Source organism: Sinocyclocheilus anshuiensis, unplaced genomic scaffold, assembly GCF_001515605.1.
Source record: "Sinocyclocheilus anshuiensis isolate Anshui unplaced genomic scaffold, SAMN03320099.WGS_v1.1 scaffold579, whole genome shotgun sequence".
Taxonomy (NCBI): domain Eukaryota; kingdom Metazoa; phylum Chordata; class Actinopteri; order Cypriniformes; family Cyprinidae; genus Sinocyclocheilus; species Sinocyclocheilus anshuiensis.
This window is the reverse complement of record NW_015551075.1, coordinates 3,679,214-3,702,958: the sequence shown is the minus strand read 5'-3', so window position 1 is coordinate 3,702,958 and position 23,745 is coordinate 3,679,214. Positions and strand designations below refer to the sequence as shown.

Below are 23,745 nucleotides of genomic sequence, written 5' to 3'. Positions count from 1 at the left end.
ATTTAAAAAAATAATAAATGTTTTATAGAAGTATGCAATAATAAATGAAACCATTTTATATAAAAATATATTTTTTATTAAAGTATTTGACAAAACATTCAGGCAAACAAGGGGACACAAGACAAATATTAAACACATGATTCATGAAGAATCATATTTGTGATGAAAGAAAAATGAAAGCCCTGCAGTCTGCTGTGCCAGCAATCCTACTGTGGAACTCACCTGGAGCCTCATCAGAGAGTCCTGAATTAAAGAAACACAAACTAATGGACCCTGTGGAGAATATCAAGGAAACATGAGAAACTTCTGGAGCTGTTCTGTAGAGATGATCAGACCAGACGTATGTGTGTGTGTTTTGCACTGATGGAGACCACAAAGATATTCAATATTTGATGAATAATTATTTTTGATAGATTATTAAAAATAAACTGATAAAAAAAATGTAACTACAATTTTCAGAAAAGCACAGAGCGAAGAAAAAAAAAGAAGCAGCCAGTGTTGAGCTCTTCAGCGATCTGATGCGCTCCATTGAGAGATGTCAGGCTGAGCTGCTGGAGATGATGGAAGAGAAGCAGAAAGCAGCAGAGAAACAGGATGAAGAGCTCATTCAAGAGCTGCAGCAGGAACTCACTGAGCTCAAGATGAGAAACACTGAGTTGGATCATCTCTTACACACTGAGGATCACCTGCACCTCCTACAGGTCAGTGTCTCTCTATCTCACATCACAGGACAATACTCACACCAGCACAAAATGCAAAACTGTGACATTTCATTCACTTTTCACTCGGCAGTGCATATACTTACTTGGCGGCAACCCGCCAAAATAAAAGCTTGCTCATATTAGGTTTGACAGTGTATTAACTGTCCATGCTAGGAAACAAGCAGAATTATTCTTGGGTCACTACGAATACCGCATTTACAGTCACATCTGTTACTGCAAACTTTGATTTTGATACTGACATGTAGCATCATCAGTAGGCTATAACATTGGCCAGCGCAATCTATCTCATCTATGGCTTGCTGGGTTCTTTCAACCCAACTTTGGCTTAAAAATTTAATTGAAAAATGTAACCCAACAGTTGGGTTGTCCATTTGACCCAAAGTTGGGTTGAAACAACACAGCATTTTTTAGAGTGATATTTAAAAAAATAATAAATGTTTTATAGAAGTATGCAATAATAAATGAAACCATTTTATATAAAAATATATTTTTTATTAAAGTATTTGACAAAACATTCAGGCAAACAAGGGGACACAAGACAAATATTAAACACATGATTCATGAAGAATCATATTTGTGATGAAAGAAAAATGAAAGCCCTGCAGTCTGCTGTGCCAGCAATCCTACTGTGGAACTCACCTGGAGCCTCATCAGAGAGTCCTGAATTAAAGAAACACAAACTAATGGACCCTGTGGAGAATATCAAGGAAACATGAGAAACTTCTGGAGCTGTTCTGTAGAGATGATCAGACCAGACGTATGTGTGTGTGTTTTGCACTGATGGAGACCACAAAGATATTCAATATTTGATGAATAATTATTTTTGATAGATTATTAAAAATAAACTGATAAAAAAAATGTAACTACAATTTTCAGAAAAGCACAGAGCGAAGAAAAAAAAAGAAGCAGCCAGTGTTGAGCTCTTCAGCGATCTGATGCGCTCCATTGAGAGATGTCAGGCTGAGCTGCTGGAGATGATGGAAGAGAAGCAGAAAGCAGCAGAGAAACAGGATGAAGAGCTCATTCAAGAGCTGCAGCAGGAACTCACTGAGCTCAAGATGAGAAACACTGAGTTGGATCATCTCTTACACACTGAGGATCACCTGCACCTCCTACAGGTCAGTGTCTCTCTATCTCACATCACAGGACAATACTCACACTCCTCATGCTGAGGGACTTCTCCTCTCTCCTGCTGTAGATTGATCCATCCCTGTGCAGTCCTCCACACACCAGGAACTGGCCTGAGATCAGTATGAACACTGATGTGAATGTGGAGACTCTGAGGAGAGCTCTGACTCAACTGCAGGAAACTCTAGACGAGAAACTCAGTCAAACCGGTAGGTCAATATAAAATACAGCAAACAGATTATATTTTGTAAATGTATTAAGAAAATTAGCTATTTGAAAACGGAAATTACTTGGTTGTTGGAATAAGAAAATTAAAAAATCAAACAATAGTCTAATACTATGAATGATACAATACAGTATCAAAGTAACAAATTATAAATAGTTAATCAAACATCATTGCAATAGTTCAGTCCAACAGTAATAGTAAATGTCTAACCGAAATTCTCCAAAAAAGAAATAACAAATATTACTGAATATTCTAATATTACAATCATACAGTGTATAAGGTATAAGTATCATAACTTTTTTAGATTTAGATATAATTTAGTGGTTTTGGCTGCATGAATCTTCCTCCTTATGAATTACTTTAGCACTCTACAGTTAGTCCCAAGTAGGTCAGCAGATCCTCATTAATGATCAAGATGATTAATTCACTAATTTCATTCATGAGCAACATGTATCAGTCAATATGTTCACTTAAAGGGGTCATATGACGTATGGTTGGAACTGCCCAACTTTATAGAAACAGCCTTTGTGCCACAGACGCATTGTAGGCTACTTTTTCATCTGAATATTTGGGTTGAACTGTTCTGGAACAGTGTTGTAAATACAACTTAACCACTGATTTCTAGTTGTGTCCTCTTTTGGAAGACCAAACAAAGTAGTTTCGCTTTCACAACGAAACACACAGCGACTCCACAACATGGCAGCAGCGGCAACAGCAAGAATAAAAGTTACGCCTTCTTTCTTTGCGTGAACATTTGGGCGGCGTTATGCAAATCTTCCCACATCGTGACGTAGACATGTGGGGGCGTGTTAGAACGAGCCATTTTAGGTAGGCGTGGTTGACTCTTAACTTTTATAAAGAATATCTCTTTGGATTTGAGACTTTAGTCTTTGCAACTTTACAGATCTTCTTTATGCACCAAGAGCTTGTAACACTCCAAAGAGAAAGAAAAATTTGAAATCGCATCATATGACCCCTTTAATTAAAAGATTTGTTCAGGAACACAGTTCCTTGCTCACAAACACACTCCAGAGCACTCATGGATTTAGCAGTTTAGGCTAGAAACAAGATGAGCATAGCTCTTGCACACAAAAATGTAAAGAACTCATAATTTTGTTTGTCTCTACAGTTACGAAGATGATGCAGCAGCATGCAGGTAATGTGTGATCTATACATAGCAACAAAAAAAGCATTTATTCTACCAAACGCTTTAAAAAAATTAAAATCTTTGTATTATGAAGATGTGACTCATATTCTCTGATCTCTCTCTCAGTGGATGTGTCTCTGGGTCCTGATACAGCTCATCCAAAACTGATCCTGTCTAATGATGGGAAACAAGTGAGACATGAAGACGTTCATCGTGACCTCCCAGATTACCCAGAGAGGTTTGATCACAGCTTCTGTGTCCTGGGAAAAGAAGGATACTCTTCAGGAAGATTTTATTTTGAGGCACAAGTGAACAGAAAGACTGGCTGGATTCTAGGAGTGATCAGAGAATCTATTAACAGGAAGAGACAGATCATAATGAGTCCTCAGGATAGATACTGTGTTGTGGCTCTGTGGAATGAGAATGAATATTGGACCTGTACTGATTCCTATGTCCTTTTGTCTCAGAGTGAAGCTGGGAGTGAAGGTGGGGGTGTTTGTGGATTATGAGGAGGGTCTGGTCTCCTTCTATGATGTGGAGTCCAGATCTCATATCTACTCTTTCACTGGTCAGTCTTTGACTGTGAAACTCTATCCTTTATTCAGCCCATTAATGACAAAGGTAAAAATTCAGATCATCTCACCTGTTAATTACAATGAATGATTTTAATAAATACATAAGACATAATATATGCATTTGTAAAAACAATGTTTTTAAAATAATGATCATATTTTAATATTGTGTTCCCTGATCTCCGCTACTATTTTACTGGATATAAGTATTATTGTACTCTTTCAGCATTTGGCAGACACTTTTATCCAAAACGATTTACATTGCATTAATTTCATGCATTTTAACGGCTTTTATTACATGATTTTGAGAAACTTGAGGGCATCAAAGTGGGATACAGATGTCATGATGTGTAATGAAAAATGTGTTGTGACAGAGTATAGAAATAAAACAATTCATTAACTTCATTATATTCCAACATATAATGATTTGGCTACAAGGATGGTCCAATAATTTATTCAATAGCTTATAATTGAACAAATTAAGCGAATAGAAGTAATTTTATTGTGGATTAGTTAGAGTTTTAAATTTTCAGTTACTTTATCTTGAAGTTTATTCTTTGTCCACAAGATGGAGACAACATGCTAAATATGGAAACTTCAACAGCAACAAAAGCTGTGCTGTAAAAACATGGGACTCCAAATAATTAATAATTATGAGTTATATTTAAAACAAAGAGCATATTCACAGGGAACCTTTTTTATAATGAGTATTTTATTTCTAATGCCTTGCTGACATGCTTTATATAATGGCATTAGAGCTTGAAGATATAGGAGGAACTGTGACACGACTGAAGGTCAGTGAGAGCTTCAGTAAAAGTGCAACTAATGAACAACACTTTTAATGTCTTCAAAAAAAAATGAAGAAAACAACAACAACCAGCTCCATATCGAAGCATTCTAGTGAATATGTTAACAGCTGATATTCATTTACGGGTAAATTATGGCAATTTTATTCTTAATTCATATGGTTGAAGCAGTGTTTATGTCTAGCTACAATGAGATGGGCAAAACCAACTTAAAGCACGAGTTAAATACTCAATTTTATCAAAAGTATGCTATTTGGTTGTAGGGATGTTGATGGTCTACAGTTTATTAACCATTTGTTTGACTAATGCTGCTTAATTTGCACATTTACGTTTTGTTTTGATTATTTTTTCCACTACCTTTTGCTGAAAAGGCTTAAAGAGAAGAAGAGCAATGTCAGAATCTGTACCAACATCACCAAAACTAATACAGACGAGGAGACAGAGCTTGGGAACACCTATATGTAAGTCAATATCCATAAAATGAACAATGCAAATAGCAGCAATAATTATTTTTAAGAGACAGTGTTCCTTTTGCTTGCACAGTATTGATTGAATATTAATATGTGCAGACATGATCTGCAAGTGATTTATACTCATCATTTGTATTATCCACTGGTCCTCTGGCTGAGGAGCTTCAGTGTTCAGTGTGTCTGGAAGTATTCACTGATCCAGTCAGCACTCCATGTGGACACAACTTCTGTAAGAGCTGCCTGAACCAGTGCTGGAGCAACAGTCAGGAGTGCAAATGTCCAATCTGTAATGAAACGTTCAGTAAAAGACCCGACCTCAAGATCAACACAGCACTTAGACAGGTTGCGAAAATCTGCGAAAATCTGAAGTTCTCTGTGATATTTGCCATGACGTAAAGTTGAAAGCCCTGAAGTCCTGTCTGGTGTGTCAGACCTCTTACTGTGAAACTCACCTGGAGCCTCATCTGAGAGTCCTGAACTTAAAGAAACACAAACTGATGGACCCTGTGGAGAATATAAAGGACTATATATGCCAGAAACACGGGAGACCTCTGGAGCTGTTCTGTAGAGATGATCAGATGTATGTGTGTGTGTTTTGCACTGATGGAGACCACAAGACTCACAACACTGTTCATCTAAAGGAGGAGAGTAAAGATAAGGCGGCAGGAGTTCAGCATCAAACATAACTTGTTTGATGTTTTAAATATTCTAACAAGATCTTTTGTTTGAAGATACATGCTGAGTGATAAAATGTCAGTGTCTGAGTGTTCATGTCTGTCTATAGAGTCAGCTGATGAAATCACAGAAAGACGTGCAGCAGATGATCCAGGACAAAATCAAGAAGATTCAAGACGTTGAACACGCCACAGAACTCAGAAAAGTGAGTTGAAAATGAGTATTTGATGGATGTTTTTATTTGTAGTTTAGACTACTTCATAATGATATTTGTTGTTTTGAAGTGACGTCTTTGTTCCTGAAACATTTCCAGTTAGATGTCTTAGTCATCAGATGTCAGCATCAAAATGTAGATGCAGTACAGTACTAACAATTGCATGGGCTGGGCGATATGACAATATTATATCAACAATTTCTCGTAAGTATCACGATGTCGATGTCAACAAAATATCCCCGTAAACATAAGTCGGTTACATCTTAAGTAAACATAAACAGTTGAAAAGGAAAACATGGGCGCTGGATCCGTGCATTGACAGCAGCCTAAACCCACAGCTGTCTTTGTCATTAATGTTAATAAAAGAACAAAAGAAAAAAAAAATCACTCACTGATCTTGACTGAATCACTTTTGTAACTTCAATCTATATTTTATTTGCCTGTTGTTCGGCACTGAATGCTGTAATGGCAATGTGTGTCTGTGTACAACTATTTTGGAGATGCAAATGAAATGGTAGCACTGCACCAGTTTTTAAATATTGATTTAAATAGTCTACATAATGAATAAAAATTATTATAAAGGATTATAGACTATATACAGTGGGTATAGAAAATAATCACCCACCTTTAAAAATAATCACATTTTGATGCTTTGCAGCCTGAAATGAAGACGGACACAGTTTTTGTTTTATCCAGTTGTATTTATTAGTGCAACTTATAACATCCAAGCGAAAGATATAACACCAACATGTCAGAGAAAAAAAAAAAAATAACAGAATCACTGAGTTGTAAAAAGGATCACCCCCCACCTAAAAATGACTTGTAAACTCATTCAGGTGTAGCTAATCACTTTCTCAATGACAAAGCCATTTGACTTTCAACTGTGATCAGCTGTGGTCATTTTGATTAGCTCAGCATAAAAAGAGCTTTCCTGGAGTATTTCAGTCCTTGGTAGTGCAACTGAAGCAAACAATCAACTATGGGTGGCAAGGCACTGTCAAAAGATCTCTGGGATAAAGTTGTGGACAGGCACAAGTCAGGAGATGGAGACAAAAACATTTCAAAGGCCTAGAAGATGCCTAGAAGCACAGTGGAGTCTATTATTAAGAAGTCGAATGTATTTGGTACAGCACAGACCCTCCCTGGATCAGGACGTCGCTCCAAACTGGATGAAAAGAGCCAGGAGGAAACTGGTCAGAGAGGCGACCAAGAGGCCGACAGCAACTCTGCAGCAGCGACTGGAGCACTGGTCAGGATAGAAGGAAAAATGGATGAGGCAAAATACCGTCAAATTCTTGAGGAAAATCTGCTGCTCTCTGCCAGAAAGTTGTCGATGGGAAGAAGGTTTACCTTCCAACATGACAATGACACAGCAAAGCTGAGCACACAGTGATTGAAGGGGGAAAAGGTGAATGTCCTTGCATGGCCTAGCCAGAGCCCAGACTTAAACCCCATTGAAAATCTGTGGAATGACTTGAAGACTGCAGTCCACAAACAGTCACTTCTGCAAAGAAGAGTCGGCAAATATTGCAAAGTTAGTAGAGACATATCCCAACAGACTAAAGGCTGTAATTAAAGCAAAAGGTGGTTCAACAAAATACTGACACTGTCTGACTCTGTTCCATGTTTTGTCTGTGTCTTGCTCCCCAGGTGTTCCTTTCCCATGTTTAATTTGTCCCAGGTGTTCCCCATGATGGTTCATGGATCCCAGGTTTGTCTCGTCATCCCCTCCTCCTGTGTGTATTTAAAGTGTTCCCAGTCCCTAGTTCTCTGTCCGCTGTTGAACGTCTTCCTGTGAACGTCTTCCTGTGTTCGTCTCCCTTGGTTCCTTGGTGCAAATAAAGTCTTGTCAACATATTCTCCAGTGTCTCCTCGTCCCTTGTGTGTGTGTGCATCGTGACAGACACAAGGCGGTGATCCTTTTTTTTCCCTTTTCTATATCGACTGTATGGAATATTCCTTCATATTTATTTTATACAGCCCTTGCATAGTGCCATATTTAATGGATTTTTAACCATATATATATATATTTTATTAAGCTGAGATATAGCATTATAATTATAATGCTATATCTCAGCTGCCCGATGCCCGTCAATATGCATGCATCCATTTTTGGCAGCCCCATTATATTGTGAGTTTTTACCAATAAAATAAAAATGATAAAAATTAAAATACAAACATGAAATTTAAATGACTTCTGTTTTTAAATGAATAAAGCATATATTTTTATTTCGTTATAAAAAAAATAATCTTACTGTTTTTGCTTAAAACAAACCAATATGTTTTAAATGACTGATTTTAGACATACATGACAAATATCAAATACATTATAGCTTGACTACAAGTTTAAAAACAATGCTACAAATGTTATAATCAAGGAAATTAAACTTACTATCATGAAATGTGTCTACTCGGGAGATAATGGCAAAAAGAAAAGAGAGAGAGAGAGACATTGAAGAAATTGGGCTATTTTATTTAAGACACTATGTGGCATTAACGTGCATTTATCATTCTTAAAATCATCACCAGAATGTCCACCTTCACCATGGACTTAAAATTGGGTTTTATTTAATTTTCCACGACAGTTCTCCTCATGAAACAAAATTCACTTCAAACACAAATTTGTTAAGAACAGAGTGGAAATTAGGCCTATTAGAAACGCATAACAGCAAAGCTAATATTTTCTGTTAGTTAAAGCATAAACAAAAAAAAAGTAGGCTTAAACTAAAAAAGGTAGACTTTATTATCGGATATGGTGATACTTTTAAGGTGATTATCAATAAGATGTTTTTTTTACATATCGCCCAGCCCTAATATGTAGCGCACATTATCTCTGGTAGGTGAACAGAATTTTTGTCAACTGTTAGGTAGGTTCTATCTGGCTAGTTATGTCAGAATATTTCAAAACAAGCTCTAAAAGTAACCTTTAGTTCTCCTCCATTATATTACAAACCACACAGTTGCACTAGCAGCTTCATGAATTATGTGAGCGATTAAATATTCAGCTGAGAAAATAAGCATATTTACTATGATGCATTTTCATAGCCTCTCTTTTGTAGATGCACATAATATCTGGATAAATCAGTTCTGTTAAACATTTGATATCCTTTGAGAAAAGTTAGTGATTTATTTAAAGATTTAGTAATGACAGTTTTCAGGGTGTTTTTTTCTCCATATAGGCCTGGTGTTTGTTCTGTTATAGACAAAAATATTCACTACTCAATTTTTGGGTGGTTTTGGGTTATATAAATGCCACTACCACAAATGCTTTATTGCTTAATTCCTTTGTTATTGTTTATGTTTTTGAAATAAAGATGAATAATCAAAATGAAAATGTATTTTCAGAAAAGCACAGGGCAAGAGAACACAGCCAGTGTTGAGCTCTGCACTGCTCTGATCCGCTCCATTGAGAGATGTCAGGCTGAGCTGCTGGATATGATGGAGGAGAAGCAGAAAGCAGCAGAGAAACAGGAGGAAAAACTTATTCAAGAGCTGCAGCAGGAACTCACTGAGCTCAAGATGAGAAACACTGAGCTGGATCATCTCTCACACAATGAGGATCACCTGCACCTCCTACAGGTCAGTATCTCTCTATCTCACATCACAGGACAATACTCACACTCCTCATGCTGAGGGACTTCTCCTCTCTCCTGCTGTAGATTGATCCATCCCTGTGCAGTCCTCCACACACCAGGAACTGGCCTGAGATCAGTATGAACACTGATGTGAATGTGGAGACTCTGAGGAGAGCTCTGACTCAACTGCAGGAAACTCTAGACGAGAAACTCATTCAAACTGGTAAGTCAGTATCTAATACAGCACACATTTTCTGTTGACGGCAACTGTGTTTTGTAAGGAAATAAATTATTTAAAAAGTCACAGAAAATGAATAATCAATCAATAATCAATTGATGGTTAAAATAAATAATCTAACACTGTAAATTGCAATATCATTCAATGTTAAAATAATAAAATCAAGTAGATGATCATGCAACAGTCCAACACTAAAAATCTAACCTGATATTAGCCTAAATAAAAATTGTCTTGACTTTGAATATTTCCTTGTTGTCATTATATAGCACGAAGATTATATAGAAGAAAAATTAAAGCATATTAAAGATAAACCAGACAACTTGTGTGTTGTCTTGCACTAATAATCTTGAGAATCTTCCACAGAAGAACACTCGTGTGTGTGAGAGAGAGAGAGAGAGAGAAATGCATAGAAATACACTCTATGCCCTGACATTGTGGTTAAACATGCATATTTAATTAGCAGTGTTAAGTGTCAGTAATTTAGAGGCAGCAGTAAAGAAGATCAGCAGCGACACACAGCCTATATCAGTCACAAAAACACAGCTCTTGTAGTACATGAATGTTAAGATCTCTTCATCATCTGTTATTATTTGTCTTCACAGTGTTTAGGAGGATGCAGCAGTATGCAGGTACAATGTGTCATCTGTTCTCTCACACAATAAAACATTCACAAACAATAATAGTTTCAAATCATATGCTTACCTATACTGAACACTAATAAATATTTAACACATGAAGATCTTTGTATTGTGAAGATGTGATTCAAATGCTCTCTCTCAGTGGATGTGACTCTGGATCCTGATACAACTCATCCATATCTCATCCTGTCTGATGATGGGAAACAAGTGAGACATGGAGACATTAAACAGAAGCTCCCAAACAACCCGGAGAGGTTTGATCACTATCCTGGTGTCCTGGGAAAAGAGGGATTCTCCTCAGGGAGATTTTATTTTGAGGTGCAGGTGAAGGAAAAGATTGAGTGGAATTTAGGGGTGGCCAGAGAATCTATTAACAGGAAGGGACTGATCAAAACACCACCTCATTATGGATTCTGGACTGTCAGACTAAGGAATGGGAATGGATATTGGGCTTGTGTTGATCCCCTTGTCTATCTCTCTCTCTGAAAGTGAAGCCGCAGAAGGTGGGGGTGTTTTTGGATTATGAGGAGGGTCTGGTCTCCCTCTATGATGTGGTGTCCAGATCTCATATCTACTCTTTCACTGGTCAGTCTTTTAAAGAGAAACTCTGTCCTTTATTTAATCCTGAACTGAATAATGGTGGTAAAAACTCAGCCCCACTAATCAGCTCACCTGATATTTACAATGAATGAATTTACAAATTTTCATCATTAAAAAAAGAACATGGATTTAGGAGTGAAATGTCATATTTTGTCTTCCGCATTTCAGTTTGGCAATGAAAACAGCATTTTTTTTTATCGTTGATTCACAATAATTTGTCTTTAGTGGTATTGTTCCTTACGGGGTTCAGGTTCCATTGCGAGCTGAAGAGGAAACAAAAGTGTTGTGTATATATCCACATCTAGGTGAGTGGAAGGTGTATCAGCTGAAAATCAACTAATAGAGCTATGCCTATGTGGCTTGCCTGAACTAATAATTGCTCTTGATTTAATTTTGATCACTGAAATTTTGTTGTAAAAGATAATGAATCCCAAAAGTAAATATGCGGTCTGAAAAATGAGAAATGTTTGTTTAGTTTTTTTTCTGTTAAAGTGAAACGTCTCTAGGTTACGTATGTAACCATGGTTCCGAACGTCCCTGCGTGACCGCGTTCTGAAGCATGTGTGAAATCAGTCCAATGGAGCAGCGAGACGTCAGGAGCGGGGTGACGTGAGCGCCAGGAAGTATAAAAGGGCATCCGGCAGAGCGCAAGTTAGCTTCGATGAAGTAGCGCCTGGAAACCAGGAACCAACGTTTCTTCCACATGTCTAAGGCACGTAAGCATCGCCGCGTGACCTTGATCATGCGAAGCGGATTCCCCCTCAGGGGAAAATCCCTTGGTTCTGAGTCACCACTGTAAGGGTCTCATATACAGCAAGCCAAAGGTATCACGTTGGACGCTGCTGCCATCAGGCCCAACAGCCTTGCTCACGTCACCCCTCTCGTGACGTCTCGCTGCTCCATTGGACTGATTTCACACGTGCTTCAGAACGCGGTCACGCAGGGACGTTCCCAAACCGATCTCGACGCAGCTTGAGTTACTGAAGGGGAACTACATTTTACTTTGTAAATGTTGCTTATTTTTGCCCCAGCTGGAAGATAACTACAGCATTTGGCTGCAAAATCAGTCAAGAGTAGCAATTTATTTTGATGAACAATTCATATATAAAAACAAATAAATATATAATTTGCAAACATTTAATTGTATTATAGTAGATATTTTACCAGAGACGGATTAGATTTGTATGGGTCTTAAAACATAACATGGTCTTGCTGCTGCTTTCTTATCACTATTTTTAAGTGTTTTTGTTTGTAATAATGACCATTATCTTTTCATTTGTTTTGCAAATCAGCCATTATTACAAAGTGCAAATGTTGCAGAACATTTTTTATATATATTTTTTAACCAAATGTTAAATATTTTAAACATGTTTAGTTTTGATGATCTGTTTGATAATATGATTAAATTCAGCTTAACTTACAATTTAACAGTTAACTATAGTAACATGTACTTCACTAGTTCATCTACATTAAGCTTCAACTTCATACAAGGCTAAATCAATTAATAAAAAGCAAAATGTATCATTCAATAGCAGTTCTGCAATATCTATGTAGGCTATAACAAGCACTTCACTGCTACATAATCCTTTGTCCTTAATACGGCACCTATAGTGCAGGTTAAGAGTACCATCTTCTTGACTCATCTCAGTCTTTGTCACTGTGTCCTGGCTATTGACAAACAGAGATGTGGCTGTCCTGCTCCAGGGTCCTTTCTACACAAACACACACACACACACACACACACACACACACACACACACACACACACACACACACCACAAAGCAAAATATCCTATGACAGGAGAGGAAGGCTCTGTCTCTGTGAGCAACACAGAAGGTCCAGCCATGCTGACACTGAGTGAGAGAGACAGACAAATCTCTAACAGACTGTTCCTGACAGATGAATTATTGTTATGCAGCTGCGATACAACAGGGAAGTGAGTGAGTGAGTGTGTGTGCATGATAGTAGGACGATACATAAACATTTAATGCATCACAATCAGTATTCTTTCATAAAGTGATTAAAAGCTGAAATATAAATATAAAATTAATTAATAAAGGTGTTTGTATGAAGTACAGTGTAGTATCCATAATTAGCACAATTTAATCATAGAATATATGCTTCCTCTGTCTTCTGCAACATTTTGACATGCATATAATGCATGTTTTATTATCAGATTTAGGCTATTTTGACACTTCTAATGCTTGCCAATGACGTTTACATCATTAGCTGTTCCCATATTATAAATAATAATTTAAAAAAATGAATGTTTTGTTTTTAGTCTTCCATTGTAAGACATACAGTAATTAATATTTGGTCAATTATGTTTTTTTTAATTATAAATATAATGCTAGTAGATTATAAATTAAATCATAAATGGCTAATTAAAGTTTCAAAGTTAAATGAACACGGATTATTTATTTGAGAAACACATTGTCTTTAATAGAAGATGAATATTTTATTGAGGCAAAAAGCCTCAAAAAGCCTTTACTGAAATATGAGAGTATAATAGGAATTATGGGATAACAAAACAAGACTAGTTGAAGTTTACTAATGTAGTCCTAAATCTAAAGGTCTAATCATTTAAATCAGTAAAAATGGTTATTGTTTATTTAATGATTATTGTCATTACAAGTCATCTTACAGTGTTACTAAAGTGACATTTGGACTTCTAGAAGTATGTGTTGGTATTTATAATAAGTTAAAGTTTCACATGAAAACATTTTACTACAGTAAAAATTTAAACAGTAATCATTTGATAATGTGCCTTCAAAAATACCCAGACAGATTTGGTGAACAAGAGATATCAGAGGTTTGACTGAACATAAGTAAAGCAGCCAAGCTTGTCTTGTCTTAATTTTCAATCAAAGATGAAACAGAAGTGTAAGAGTAATCTCTTTAATCAGAGGCTGTGTGTATGTGGATGAACATGAGGTCAAAGCCTCGACATGAATGGTGTCCAGGTGGACATCCAGTCATCTCTGACTTGAGAAAATGCCACTGAGCATGTGACATGTGCTTCATTAATTTGAATTGAATTCCATGGCAACTCACTGCTGGGTGAATTGGGAAATGCCGTTTATGTTTTTGCACTTTTGTATTTGTTCATCGCTGTAAAACTCTTTATGCTATTCTTAAGCACACACCAAAAGCTCACGTGACAGTGACACCTCCACCTGCCCATTACCACTGATTCGAGCCCTTTACAGCCAAATGAAACCACACAATAATGGGCTGCACAGTAGGGTGACCATACATCCTCTTTTTCCTGAACATGTAGGTTTTCTAAATTGTCTAAAATTTTTCCCCCTATTGTTTTTTAAACTTACCAAAGGTAATGACTGAAAATTAGTTTGACCAAGAGCATGAAGACATTGTATATAATCAACTGATTGTGGTGTACGAGAAGGTGGGATCTACAGAGAACAGTTCAAAGCAATGCAAATATGTACATGAGGACTAATAGTAAAACAAAGCCAATTGTTTTAGCCAATTCAGAAATGAAAAAAGAGGATGTATTGTCATCCTATGCATCAGGAACAAATTCTGATAAATATAAAAGATAATTTTCTGTAATCTTCCCTCCCAGTGCCATGTTGTGTGCTTTTTATACAAAATGTTTTTTATCTATCTATCTATCTATCTATCTATCTATCTATCTATCTATCTATCTATCTGATCTGCTGGTGGATAGATGTGCTACACCATATGACCAGCTACACAACAATAATGGTGTGGATTTATAATCACTGGTGTGTCAGTTAGTGTGTTACTGTTGACATATTACAGACATCCTGACATACCCTGTGCACCAGTGTATTTGGCACAGCTATATGCAACCCATGCCAGCTGGGTTGAGTCAGGGGAACATGAAAATAAAATGAATTTAATACAAGGGATCCGTTAATCCAGCATGATCTCATTAGCCTTCATAGTTATTTTTATGTATTTTTGTACAATATAGACATTTTGACAGCAAAACGGAAAAAAATTATGAACAGCTTTAGGAAGATGTAAAAACATAATTTGGAATCCTTCATATTTATTTATATTATAAATATGTTTTAAAGTATTTATTAAAGTATTTATTACTGATAATCAGTAGATAAATGTACAGTGACAATCTTTTTTTATATAGATACAGATAGCATGAAGATATTTTTAACCATGTAAACATTTGTCTCTAAAGTAGCTTGTAGTTTCAGTGTCTAATCTATGCATATAAAATGTATGTAATACCTATTATTATATATTATATATTACACTCTAAAAAATGCTGGTTTACCCAGCACTGGGTTGTATTTAACCCAGCATTTTTTAGAGTGTACTATATCCCTCAAAACATCACGCGGGTCAAGGTCATGGATTCAGTTCCCAAGAAATATATAAATCTTGTGAGTTGCTTTGAGCAAAAGCATCTGCCAAATGCATAAATGTGACCCATGCTGGCAAACAATGAGTCGGAATGCGCACAGGCTAATTTTGAGCTACAAGCAAAAAACAAAACAAAAAAGTGAAAAATGTCAGTTTTAGTCGAATTTGAGGTTTTCACAAAAATTAGTTAATTAAGCCCTCGTCTAGCGATCCCAGTGCTCCGAATAGTAATTAAACATCTAAACTTATCTTTATTTGTACGTTTGAGAGGAGGACCTTTTCTCCCCTCGCCTCTCACACTGATCCGCTTCATCCGAAGCGCGAGATCCTGAATAAATATACACAGAATTACAGTATTTAAGTGTTCACGCAAACACAATCTGTTATGTCTTAAGTGAACGTTAATATAAAAGCTTTCTGAAATGCACGTGTATTTTACACAAACTTTTTATTTGAAATTGTTTCATTATAGGAAAAAAAATGTAATCTTTTAAGAACGGTTCACTGAAAGGTTCTTTGGGGAACCAAAAATTGTTTTTATGGCATCAACCGCATTTTGGAACCTTTATTTTTAAGAGTGTACAAAGTGACTTAAAAGTTTAGGTAGATAGTTGAATAGAGGTAGTGAAAAATTGGGGGAAAAATCTCTGAACCTCTGGCCCTAGTGTGTGACAGCTGGTCTTTGGCTCTGCCTCCTTCTTGCCCCGTGACCTCGCTGGATAACAGGGCCATATTGCAGCAGTGGGATGCTGGGGCCATCCCAGGAGCGCAGTGTGGATAGATGCAGCGTCACCAGTGAGAGCCCACATCCAGACTCATGCTCTGATGGCGGAGCTGCCTGACACAGATGTGCTCCGGGCTGGGATGGCTTGTCACAGACGGTTAAAGTGACGGGCACTCACACTTCATTATGTCCGTCTCACAGGTCAGTGAGCGACAAGCCAGGTCACTGTGCACCGCTGAGCCGAGCCACCCCAGGGCATCACACATACACCCCACCTAACTGTAAGACCATCACCCCGCCTGCATTAAAACAACATATTGTTATGCTCCTCCTAATATCATTGTCACAAACTGTTTCAAATCACAAAGGCCAAAAGATGTCTAAAACACAGTGACACACACAAGTTCAGTCAAGACACTCAAGACTAATGTAACCCTTTACAATCTTGTTCACATTAGTGATCTAAAACCCAAACCGCCTTAATCCATATCTAATTATAGAAATGACTGCCTTAGCAAACATCACAAATTTGTATTTATTTTTTTAAATCAAGGGATTGTTTCTTCTTTTACATATAAATATTATTATTTTACCCTTGTCCCAAAATCAGACTTTAAATTTGAAATGTCCAATATAACAATTTGAATTATTAAAACTTGGATGATGTTAACACATTTTGATATTTATAGTGTGAAAATTATTGTCATTTCCACCACAACAATTAATAAATTTGTATCAAATGTTAGTGTACTTTGTTACCACAGAGAAAAAAGTGTCAGAACTTGAGATAAAAAAGCTTGGTATAAAGGTCATGTATAATGTAAACATCACATTTGAACTTTATTGTATTTATTTCACTGTGTTTACTGTAGATCTTCAAAGTTGTAATAATTCATATTTTTATAATAAATTATTATTAAGATTCAAAGTTTGGAACAATATATAATAATAACAATATACTGTATATTGATATTATTGTAAATTATACCAAACTCATAGAGACAAATTAATTGTTCTACTTTTCAAATAAATAAAAAACATTTGAAAAGACAAATGCATAAAGTAAAAAACATAATTCACAACTTGTGAATACAATATTTTTTATTTTGTATAATTTTCATTCAAGCTGTCATTTTGTAAAATGATGCTAACAAAGTGATATATAAATATTCTCTATTCTTTTTTTATTCTATCTGCTTGTTTACTTTTTATTTATTATAAAACAAATGATAATAATTTGACCCTCTAACACCAGCTCTCTCTATTCTATTTCTATTCTATCTACTATTACTTATTTTTATTTATTACAAAGAACTATGTTAGACTAACTGGGACTTGTCACAGCACTTACATATCATTGCTCTTTTGTTGGTTGACCTAAATTATTAAGTCACTTTGGATAAAACTGTCCGCTAAATGATTAAATGTAAATGTACATTAATTAATTAATTTGTTTGTTTATTTATTTATTGATACAACAGTTCTTTCTGGTCCTCCAATCTGATTGGCTGAGAGCCTTTTCCAGCGGTGCGATATTCTAGTGATAACAGAGCTCCAACCGTTTCAGCGTTTCTATCACTCCGCACGCAGTATTTCTCACAGCGAGTGTAAGTTTTTTTAGGCGAGAATGTACTTGTTTAGACTTCAAATATGCGCTTTGTTCCCAAAGTGATGATGTTACTGACTATTTCCTTTTATCGTGCATGCTGCGTATTACTGATATTAACTATATGGCTCTGCGTTATCGTCCGGGCAGAACTATTGTTCCAGCCACCAAAGACAGATTCACAAATAACCTGCCTGATTTATCTCAACTGCTCTGTGTACCCATAAATACATATGAACTAGACGAAATGACTAGTAACATGGGCACTATCTTCTCTAATACATTAGAAGCTGTTGCCCCCATCAAATTGAAAAAGGTTAGAGAAAAACGTACTGCGCCATGGTACAACAGTAATACCCATTCTCTCAAGAAAAAAACTTGTAGTCTTGAGCGTAAATGGAGAAAAACTAACTTGGAAGTTTTTAGAATTGTGTGGAAAAACAGTATGTCCAGCTATAGACAGGCTCTAAAAGCTGCCAGGGCAGAGCATATCCATAAACTCATAGAAAATAACCTAAGCAATCCAAGGTTTTTATTTAGCACAGTGGCTAGATTAAGAAATAACCAGACGCCACCCGATCTAAATATTCCCTCACAGTTTAATAGTAATGACTTTATGAATTTCTTCACTGATAAAATAGATAACATCAGAAATACAACAACAAATGTAGATTCTACAGTGTATAATACTTCAGCTTCATTCATCGCACCAAAAGATAAACTGCAGTGCTTTGCAACTATAGGACAGGAAGAGCTAAATAAACTTATCACTGCATCTAAACCAACAACATGCCTGTTAGATCCTGTACCCACTAAATTACTAAAAGATTTGTTACCTGTAGCAAAATAACCGCTTCTCAATATTATTAACTTTGTAGAAACTTAATTTGCTGTAAAGTTGTTTTGCAATGATTTGTATTGTGAAAAGCGCTATATAAATAAACTTGAATTGACTCAAAGAGGGTTTTTAAAGATAGCAAATTGGTTTTGGGCTGGATCTGGCTGAGTTTTGGCTGTGAGTTTGGCCCACATACCACATGGAATTACGGCCCAAGGTTGGGCCAAATGCTGTTTGCCGAAAGTCAACCAGACCAATGCCAGAAACAGACCAAAACTCAGCCACAGCCTCACAATGTCCCCATAAATCAGCCATAACTGGCCCTCAACAGTGCCGGAATCCACAGATGTCAGCCAGACAAGAGCCAAACTGCAGCCACCTTTACCCCAGAACTCAGCCGCAGCTTATCCAGAAGCTCCAGAACTGGACCAATGCCAGAATCCCCAAAACTGAACCATAAATTACCCTTATATAATTATTTATATATTGTGCACGGTATAATAAAAGGACGAAACTATGCAAATGCAAAGTATAGTGTTTGATGCAGAAGGAAAAAAAATCTCAGCCAGATAACAGGAAAAATATAAACAGTGGGAAAAAGATAAAACAATAACATGAGTAAGGCAAAACAAAAGCAAGAAATAATAAATAGTCACAATACAAGAATAACAAAAACACAACAGCAATAAATTAAAATGTTACAAATGACAAAGCAATAGTCCATTTTAAAAAAGAAAGTGTAAATGTGTCATGCAGAAATACAATGTAAACCGGACTCGGCCCAGATTCTGTTGTTATCTGGGTCCGTTGTTGTCTCTTTTTTTATATACACACTTGTACTATCAAACTGTTGTGTAAACGCAATATCACACTCGTAGCCGTGCGATATGGTCGATATACAGCCATATCGCACTGCTACGAGTGTGATATTGTTATACACACGTATGTCTTGTCATGTCTTCTTCAGTCTCACCTCTTAATATCTAAATCAGTGTCAGGCCATGGTGAGGCTCATTAGAGGACTGTCGTTAATGTTCTTGCTGTTGTTTTGCACTTCAACTCCATCCTTTGTCTCAGAGCTCAAGTATTGTTTTCTCTCATGTAAATGGATTGCTTTTTCACTTTCACGCCACGACACATTACAAGCAGAGCATGTAAATCAGGACAAGATCCTCTGATTAAACTCAACGTGGTCTGCTTCAGCTGTGCAGAATACATTTCTGATCTGAGAACAGGGTGTGTTAGTCAAGGTGTGCATTCACACAATGCACATTGTTAAGTGATTATTCTGGCTCACAGTAGCACATCTGGAGCAAGAGGTAGGAATCTGGGACTTCATGTCACATTGTAACTTGAACCTTGTGATTTAACACGAGCTTCTAAAGAGTCGTAGAGTGAGTTTTATTGTGAAATTGCATTAAACGCCAGGACATGCAAAAGGATAATTGAGTAATACAGCGGCAAACAATGTTTTTTTTTTAATAAACAAGAAATGGAGCACTCTAAACAACATTGAAGAACTATGGTAAACTGTGTGAACTAAATTTTTACATTTTCTGAAAATGTGTGTGCAAAACTCACTGCAATGATGCCATGGCATTGCTATATGCAGTACTGTAAATACTTCTATATGTCTGTTACCTTATCTTCCTCTCCATTCTGTCATCTTGATCCCCAATCTTTCTGTCCTTGTCACTGTTTTGTTTCAGTAATGGCAGTCACAGTGCTCAGGGGCTCTGGAGGTATTTCAGAAAATTCTGAGAAATCAATCCCACATCAAACTGAAGGAAAACATCTAATGTCATTGAGCAATAACTCAATCTCTCCTGTCAACGACGAACTTCAGAGCGAGAGCCTAGGGTGCGTTTGGCCTCTTGGTCTCATCGTGAGACTCACACACACATGCACAGCTGCTCTTTTCTTCAGCATTTCCAGGACAACTCAATGTGTGAAGGGGAGGGAGTCTTATTTGGATTTTCCATTTGACATTTAAATTACTTATTAAAGTGTTTCATTTCGTCAGAATCGTCACAAATAACAATCTTTATTTTTATTTTTTCCCTGTAGAAATTTAGGTAAATATTAAAGAAATGTTCCAAATTTATGCACTGCAAAAAATAAAAATAAATAAACAAATATATTTGAAAGTTATAAATAAAACAGATTATTGGAGTTAAAAAAAAGAGAAAATATATTATTTCAGTCTTTCTACTTCAAAATTTCATTTTAATTACTTGCCATTTCTTTGCAATTATTATAAAATTTGCAAGCAGTTTCTGAGTGAATATTGTTTCTAAGCCAGTTTTTACAAACTAAGATATCTGTCAACTACCACATAATTTTAACCATATTATATATATGAATATGTTTTGTTCCTCGGTTTGCAAAATAAATAAGCAAATTAATTAATTAAACTTAAAATAGTGCACTTTTACATGGAAATCTGTATGCATGAAATAATGTAAATTATTGTCTGAGGTAATAACCACTATACATTTAAATATACACAGTGACAAAATACTACATGTTTATTGTTTGTTCATCTGCAGTACTGGAAGTGAAAGACTTTGGGTGGTGTTGAATGGTAAGGATCCAGGCAAAGATGTTAAGCAAAGCGGAAATAAAATAAACCGGATACATATAATACGGCGGTCATAATGGATGAATCACTGAACAATCAAATTATTCAAATCCTGTTCAGAAAGTGAGAAGTCACACTTTAAATATTCATTTCATAGTGTGTCTGTTATCAGCTGTGGCTTCCTATTTGACAGCTTAATATATTCACAAACATTATGTTTAAATACTAACCAACGGAATATTGAATACAAATCAGTTTGACATCCTGTTTTTCTTGTTGCCCCCATGCACACATCTCATTATATTCTGCAACTCTTGTCAAATATAAAGTCTTGGATTAGTGCTTGCATCCATACAGTGCACAACCATAAAAGTTCTCATTAACAAGCACACATTCAGCCACCCAAAACCAACAAGCACGTCTTGTTCGGCAGAGGATCATATTATACAATTTTACTCCACAATATCACTCGACACAGGACGAATAATCCACCGCTGTGTTGTAGTCTCAGATTTGATTATGGACCCTTAGGACGTGCACTGGCTAGGAAGAACATTTAACACACTCGAGAAGACTGAACACAAGCACGGCTCATATCGCACCCAGTGTGTGTGTTGAACAGTCTCCAAGGCGGACTGTTTATGGATTTCACACTTGGCTTGTGCGAATGCTTCGCAAACTGTAAGCAACTCAATTTGAAGATCGCCTTCTGCCTTGGCAGTGCTAACTGCCAATTATATCCCCTTCAATATAATTTGTGTCACATTAGGAAAATCACATGGCAAAGTGATTCGATAATAACTTAACATAAATGAATGAGCCTGGGTTCATATTATTTCCTGTCACGGATGGTGAAACGTAAATCCAGTGGGTGGAATTGAAAGTCAACCAAAGTGTGAAAGTTTCCCCGGCTTTCCATACGGTACAACTCTTCGGTGTTGCAGGCAGTAATGAGGACGCATTTGTCATGTGTGAATGATGAACGCGCCGCTGGAATGAGTTCAACCTGATTCTCCCATGCGAAAAATGTTAAGGTGCAGCCATTACGTATCCAAATTACTGTGAAAATCAGATAGAGGATGGTGAGAATTTATCCAGCATGAATATTGCAGTGCATGGTTTTGTAAAATCTGTAATCCAAACCCTGTGGTATATGGAGTTTGCCACTAAGGGCAATACAATGAGTCCAGTGGGCCATTGTGTGCAGATGGAAAAAAAAGATTGAAAAGTGTGCACTTGAATTCATCAGAGTCAGATCTTGTTTGAAAAAGAACAGTTTTGAAGGTGGTAACAAACAAGAAGTCTTAAAGGCATAGTTCACACAAAAATAAAACTTCTGTCATAATTTCCTTAATGTTGTTAGACCCGTATGACTTTCTTTTTTTCTGTCGAACACAAAAGAAGAATATTAGTAACAAAACAGTTTCTGTTACCATTGGCTTACATTGTACTGATTAAAAAAAACTGAATGAAAAAAATTATAATGACACGAGAGTGCGTAAATGGCAGAATTTTTCTACCCCTTTAAGATTTAATATTAACCTTCTAATTAACTTATTTTGATTTTCAGACTGCTCTAAAAAGGTATTTTTGAAAAAAAAAAAAAACATTGGTGCATGTGTCTATAAATACTAACTTAAAAAAAAAACAAAAAAACAACTTAATCTTACAGAACAAGAGTACTGAACTGAAATGGGTGCAGGTTTATTTTAATTTGTTTAACAAAAAAAAAAAGCATTGGCCAAAGGACAAACAAACTTCTTTCTAGAATTTTAAAGTCTCAGTTTTGAGTTCTATTTTCTTGCAGATTGACACAAGGGTCATAGGTTATGGTTCAACATTTAAAATACTTACGTTTTACACACTCAGAAAGCAAAATAACGTGCAACAGTTCATAGAGATGTATTACGCATTTTTTAAAGATGACAGTTTCCCAACATATACAATTTAAAGGGATAGTTCACCCAAAAATAAAAATTCTGTCATCATTTACTCAACCCCACGTTGTTCCAAACCAATGACTGATGTTCTGTGGACCACCAAAGAAGATACTTTAAAAAAAAAATGTTGTCCATGCATTGAAAGTCAGTGTTGACTTTCAATTTAGTGTAGTTTTAGTTCGACAAAAGAAAGAAGGTCTTACAGGTTTGAAATGACATGAGGATGAGTAAATGATGGATGAACATTTAAGCTCAAACAGGTTGCATGACATGCATCCATATAAGTATGCAAAAATGCAATACAATTTTTAGTTTTACATATTTTAATTTTATTAAGAAAACTGTAGCATAAAGTCTCTTAAAGCTTTTACCTGATTTCATCAAGACCATCGTTGCACGTTTTAAATCACAACCTTCCCAAACATCAGCAAATATATCCACAGAATCAGCCTGTAAAACACCACCAGAGTATACCAAACACAGTCCCACACGTCAGGCCTAGTTATACCCCGACTGTTTTCACTACACTGATTATTGATATTAACTCCCAATGCACATCATCAAACACACATTCAATATCCACACGGCACCTTCACTGCAGGGGACGTGTAAACTCACCATGTGGAAGCAGGTTGGAGCGTTAAACGCAGGCATATGCACCAGTGAGGAG

At 36.3% G+C, this 23,745-nt stretch overlaps 2 pseudogenes; both read left to right on the top strand.

Annotated features, from left to right (window-relative positions):
• The first annotated feature begins 518 nt into the window (after positions 1-518).
• Positions 519-3,886, top strand: LOC107662335 (E3 ubiquitin-protein ligase TRIM39-like; annotated as a pseudogene).
• Positions 3,887-4,992: 1,106 nt separating this feature from the next.
• On the top strand, positions 4,993-11,103 carry LOC107662334 (E3 ubiquitin-protein ligase TRIM39-like; annotated as a pseudogene).
• The last annotated feature ends 12,642 nt before the right edge of the window (positions 11,104-23,745 follow it).